The sequence below is a fragment of the Leptonychotes weddellii genome, chromosome 5 (genome assembly GCF_054177405.1).
Source record: "Leptonychotes weddellii isolate Sample4059 chromosome 5, ASM5417740v2, whole genome shotgun sequence".
NCBI classification, from domain to species: domain Eukaryota; kingdom Metazoa; phylum Chordata; class Mammalia; order Carnivora; family Phocidae; genus Leptonychotes; species Leptonychotes weddellii.
The window spans coordinates 3,224,421-3,230,588 of record NC_138373.1 but is presented as its reverse complement, the minus strand read 5'-3'; the positions used below and the strand labels follow the sequence as shown (position 1 = coordinate 3,230,588).

General features: G+C 51.9%; 1 long non-coding RNA gene across 1 annotated transcript in view; it reads right to left on the bottom strand.

The window, feature by feature from the left end:
- Positions 1 to 979: 979 nt before the first annotated feature.
- LOC145721483 (uncharacterized) overlaps positions 980 to 6,168 on the bottom strand; it is a 21,075-nt gene continuing 15,886 nt past the window's right edge. Inside the window, exons 3-4 of the long non-coding RNA XR_014145177.1 lie at positions 3,948 to 4,031; positions 980 to 3,611 (exon numbers count right to left, since the gene is read on the bottom strand). This is a non-coding gene — a long non-coding RNA (uncharacterized LOC145721483). The remainder of the gene's footprint in view (positions 3,612 to 3,947; positions 4,032 to 6,168) is intronic.

Below are 6,168 nucleotides of genomic sequence, written 5' to 3'. Positions count from 1 at the left end.
GCATCTGTGCCTAAATCAACTAACTTTGAAGGAACCGTCTTTATCATTTTTGTTCAATATGAATGATCAGAATATTAGGTGTGTTTGCTGGGCACTTCCTACGTGCAGGCGCTGTGTCATCTCGATTAGCCTTCACCGCGATGCCGTCTGCCCTACTGTGCGGACTATCAGAAGCCCCGTTTTGTAGACTTGTTTTACAGGGAAGCAAACTGAAGCCGAAGGCCCAGGGTCACACTCAGTGGTGGCGTGAGGGTGGGTGTGAACCCAGACCTTCCTGACTGCAGGGGTCCTGCTCCGGATGCCTCTGCTCTTCGGTTCAGATGCTGTCTGATCTAGAAGCAGAACCTCTTACCTGGTGGCACCAGATAGAACTAGGTGGGAAGCCCGTGCCTCGTTACAAATGTGTTGGTACGATAGCTGCACTCTGGGAAATGCGGCTCTTTTTGATTTAGGATGTCATGAACTTTGAGAGCCTATGGGCTGAAAACCCCCGGAGGCCTACCCTTATCTTCTTCTTACAGGGCCTCCCAGAGTGACCTGAGGCTTTGCACAAGGTCACACGGCCCGTCAGTGGCAGGACCGGAATTAGAAGCCTGCGTCCTGACTCATTGATTTTCTCCACCTGATGTCGAGCCTCAGCGTTTCCAAATCCGGCAGGCATCAGCACGCTGCTCTTTAGAAGGATGAGCCAATTTACATTCTCCCCAGCAGGATGCGGGCTGCCCCCTCTGCTGGAGAGGCCTTTCTCAAATTGACAGATGTCAGCAGCCTTGATTCGCACGGGGCTTTTCCGAGCGGGTGTCCCGCGCAGGGACCGTGGCTCATCTCGGATTCCTGCCACGGCGCAGAGGCGGCCCCCGAGGCACTCCTGCTCCAGTAAGCTCCGTCTTGCCCTTGCTGCCAGGCCTCTGCCGGACAGCCGGCTGGGGGGGGTGGGTAACGGGGCCCGTGTTGTGCCCTTGCGGGGGGGTGGTAAGGACCCCACGAGAGACGGGAATGGAAGTGTTTGGGAAAACCGTGCCATGCTGGGCAAACACAGAGCAGTGTGATTGCAGTGGGTGGGAAAGCAGGCAGGAGGAGGCAGATGGGAGGGTGTTGCGGCTTCTCTGGAGTCGGGCCCGGAGCCCGGCGCTTCCCTCCCTCGGACATTGCAGGGCTCGCCAGGCTCCGTGTGAGCAAGGCGGTGGGGTGGGGGGTGCCAGGGATCCCTGACTCTCCGGCTCTGCACGTTCAGCTGCACTGGAGCCTTCCATTTGAGACATCTGCCAGCTAGATTCAAGAAGAGCTGTTTTTAGGCTGAGAAGAGGTGATTATTTTGCATTATGTACGAGTAGCCATCCAGGAGAATGAGAAATTTCCCTCTGAGAAGGAAACAAAGAGCTGTTGCCTGATTCCTGTCAATTCTACAATTCACGGAGAGTTCTTCGTCTTTGTAGCGAAGCATGTTGGGCCTGGGCAGGGGGTGGTGACATGTGCGGAGTCCTTCCCCGGGCAGGAGTCAAAACGGGTTGGACGTGTTCATCCATTTATTTCCTCATTAAAAAATAATGTATTGAACACATGCCTTGCTTATGTATGGACCCAGCCCTCGGGGCCCAAAGTGCAGGCAGAAATGGATACCCACACAGGTGACAAAGTACTAGAGGGACACCGCTGGGGGAAACGTCAATGCTGCTGGGGAGGTGGGTGTCAGGGAATCTTCCAGAAATGAGGTAATGTTTGCACTAGGTCTTAGAGGATGCATACGATTTTCCCAACTAGACAAAGAAGGGACAGGCATTTATGGTGGAGGAATAGCATGAGCCAAGGCCCTGAGGCTGGGAAGTGCAGGGAGTTTGGGGGCATAAGGGATCACCTGCGGTGACTAGAGCATAAGGCACTTGCGGAGAAGGGGGGAGCCCAAATCAGGCTGTGAGAGCCTCCGATGCTGGGTGGGGGCACCTTGCCTCATAATTCCATGGAAAGGAGGCTTTCTTTTGGAGGGCATAGCACTGCTGGAAGGGGAATTTGTCCCCCTTGCAGAAGGAGGGTGGCTCCTCGGATGGATAGCTTGGGCCGAAAGCCACTGCCAATGTGTGCTTCTCTCTTTCTTTGTCAGGTCTGTTTGCCCGCCACCGGAGTGTCCCCACTGTGCTCAGAGGTACCGCCCGCCTGCCGGCCCTGTATCCCCTCCCTCACGATCTTCCATGTGGGCAGCCGGGGACGTCTGCCTGGGAGACCCAGACCCATCCACAGCAGCGAGGCTCCCGGGGAGGCTGGGGCTTGGAATGCCTGGGTGGAGCAGAGCCCCCAGCCCATCAGGAACACCCCGGCCTTGGTCTGGTCCACTAACGAGAAGTACATTCTTACTGCTTTAAGCCCCAGCATATTTGGGGCTGGTTTGTTACAGCAGCTAGCCCGGGTTTGATAAATGAGGTGTTGGGAGAAGAAAGTGCAGGCAGGAGGAGAGGAGCAGAATTGACCCATGAGAGGGACTCCTTCCCTGGGGGATGTGCAGTGTAGCTCAGAACACGCCAACACACAGGATACAACATACCGACCACTAGGGGGCGCTGTTGCACACGATGCATCAAGCGTCTCTGAAACTGTAACCTTTAGGTAAAAACAGTAAACACACACACACACAGAAACCACCATGGAAAACGAATTCCAGTATTTCCTCTAATCTACAAGTTTTGCATTTTTCAAAGAAGGTAACAGTCAGTGATGTGCTGCCCTAAAACTTGAAAAGAGATTATCTGGGGTTTGCGCATGCCGACAGACACCAAGTTGTCTCTCCTATTTGCATAGAATACAACTTTGTCGGCTTTTGCCTTCTGTCTCCAGACAAAACTCTGAACGTGTCAAAGTGATCTGAGACACCGCGTCACACACGTCCCGGATCAACCACTTGTACTCATATCGACATCTCAGCACTGCCTCTGGGACTAAGACAACCCACCGTGATCATTGATTACACAGGACATAGAGAACACACGACATCGGGGGCTTAGTTAGAATTGTGTTTCCAGGTCTGGGGATGTACGTCAACCACAGATCTTGAAAGTGCAGTGGAAACCTGCGATCTTATCTACTCAGGCTTCTGGTTTTGGAAACTGCACTTCTCCCCAGACTGTGCCTCCAACACCCAACTGATGGTCCCAGTGGGAGCCACCATGCTTGTTCAGCACCTGCCGCAAATGCAGGCTTTGCTCTGGAGCTGATTTCTGACCAGAGACTCCAGGTTGGCTGGAGTTGAGCATGGTTCTCCGGACCCCAGGGAGAGAAGCCCTGTGTACCTCGGGCACGGGACATCTCTCAAGTGACCAGGCATGCCAAGAAGGCAGACCGATGCCTGGGTTCCTTCAAGTTCTCTGGTTCCTGGCTGTGGTCCTTTCTGGAGCCTACACTCATGACTCCTGCATCCTTAGTATGCAAATCCCGTCTGCAGCTGGTTGTAACCCAGAGCCAAGGAAATCCTACCTCACATGGAAATAGAGGTTCTCCAGTGTCCAAAAAGGCTTGTCATCAAAGTGGGATCCAATTATGTTTATTAGCTGACACTTACCGAGTCTGGAGAGTAGAAAGCTTTACAACACCAAGAATCAGAGCAGAATGGCTTCAGCTCAAGTCTGTCAACCAGAAACACAATTAATCAAAGCAGTGCATTTCCCAAGGTCCCTGTCAGCCTGACGCTTTACGGTATTGGGATATGATTTAAGGGGAAGCTGATGTTACAAAGTGAGGGGACTGGTGTGCATTAAATACAAACGCACAAACAAGGGAGGGGATGGGTGGTCATGCTGATTGCTCCGGGCTACATGTAAGGTTCTAAGAGTGACGCTGGATCTTCTACAGTCAGACGGGGAGCCTAACGTGGGACGTTTCCTCCCTGCTCCACACACTGCACAGCTTCCCAGGGAATGGGGGGGGCGGGGCATAGATTTGGTACTGGGTCGGCCTGGTACCTTGCAGAGACACCACCTTGGGTCCTCATGGTCTTCTTCCTCCAAGCAAACCAAGGAGCAGCTTGTGAGGGAGCAGTTTCTCTCCTGAAATGCAAATGTGGAGTCTTAAGTCTTTAAAGTCTGAGTGAGGATGCTGGGCACATAGGTGGAGCTCAGTAAATACATATAAAGTAAATGAATGAGTGAATGAAGTCTTGTCTTCCCAAGCTGCCCGGATTCAAGGGGAGGGGACACAGGTCCTATCGCTCCACAGAAGGAGTGTCAAGTTAATATTTTTATTTTTAATTTTTTTTTTAAAGATTTTATTTATTTATTCGACAGAGAGAGACACAGCGAGAGAGGGAACACAAGCAGGGGGAGTGGGAGAGGGAGAAGCAGGCCTCCCGCTGAGCAGGGAACCCGATGCGGGGCTCGATCCCAGGACCCCGGGATCATGACCTGAGCCGAAGGCAGACGCTTAACGACTGAGCCACCCAGGCGCCCCTCAAGTTAATATTTTTAAAAGAGCGGTGGGATGGCAGATAGGGCCATGGTCTCTTTTGGAAAACACAACCTGCTTATGACCGTGACACTAGGGAATCAAAGATTTGGAAGGACCCTCTGCCAATCCCCACCCATGGCTCGTATATATACGATTTACAGAAGAGAAATGCAGGAGAAGGGGCGTGGTCTGTGGTCCAAACTCAGCTCATCCATTTATTCCCAGAGTGACCTTCGACCTGCACCTCCCTGCATCCGTAACGGCGGGTGCATGTGATGAGCGGAGACCGGGTGCCTCTTAGGGCCACCGCTACTAGTCATGGTTGGTCAAGTCCGCCACGAGGCGCTTTGCACGTCTTAACTGCCATGTGTATGGTCTGTATGTGACATGCCCTGCACTGTTATGAAGACACACTGTCTGGCACCAGCTTTGTTGGGACAAGGTGGGTTCTGTGGCAGAGTACTGCCAGAGGAGGAATACTGGGGAGAGTCCAACAACCCAGAGGTCCCGCATTTGTTGAGAGAAGGGCTTGGACCCAGGGACCCCAGGGAAACAATGCTGGAGGGCACCCCGGTGGGGTGGGTCTTGGCTTGGGACCTGCAGCCCTGGGTGTGCTGTGCTGTGTGCTTATTAAAATCAGAGTCAGGGGATTTAGTCTCTGGACTTAGAGAAATTCCACGATTCTCTCCAGGTGAGCACTGCGTCTCCCACACCAGCCTGCAGTGAGTCTCTGGGTCAGGGTCAGGATGGGGCAGATTCTGTATTCCACCTTGTAAAGGGAGGCGCCCAGTATGGGCCCCCACCCAGAGGCTGGGCTTGACCTGACTCTAGATTGCTCCAGGTGTGGAGGGAGTGGGGGAGGGCACCGTGGGGTGGGGGGCCCGCACCTTTCTTGGGATACAGAGCTCTGAAGTGAGCTTTGGCCAACGTTCAGTGCCATCTCCTGGGAGCAGCACACGTTGCATGTTTTGTGCCCATGTATTTCCATCTGCAGGATCTCCCTTCCCTAACTACCTCACAGGGATATAAAATGCCTGCAAAGTACTTTTTTGTTCATCAGACAAAAAGAAAAAAAAAAGGCACTACTGAAATAGAAGATATTATTAATACTGCACGATTGTAAAAATGGTGATCAGGGAATTGAGAATTAAGGCATTAGGGGACAGCCACGGCAATGAGTAATTTAGAAATAAAACATACATGATAAAAGAATTATCAGAGCTACTAATTATAGAACAGGGACTATTAAGGGAACAGAGGAAAGTCTGCACTGAAGGGAAAATGGGAAGAAGATTGGTGAATGGAGAAAGTGGAAAATGGAGCGGGAGAGAAATATTTATGTGCATCATCTTTTCTGTCTGAGATGTGATGCATGGAAGGGAACGGAGTCGTTTGGAGAGGGAAGGGATCATTGTTGAGTAAGAGTGATTTATTTTGTGTTTACAATGAAGTGTTTACAATGAAGTCAGTTTCACTGAGGTGTAATTTACATCCAGTGAAATTTGCCTTTGTTAGTGTGCAATTCTATGAATTTTGACAAACAGATATCATCGTGGACCCTCCCCCGCAATGGAGGTCTAGAACATTCCATCATCCCCCAAAGCTCCATCTCCACCTCCTCCTTTCAACCCCCTCCTCAATCACCCACAACCTGTCTTACGCCCCCATCACATCTGGAGATGTCCTGCTCAAGGCCGGGAATGACTTCTTGATGACCAAATCCAGTAGATGTCTTTGGGA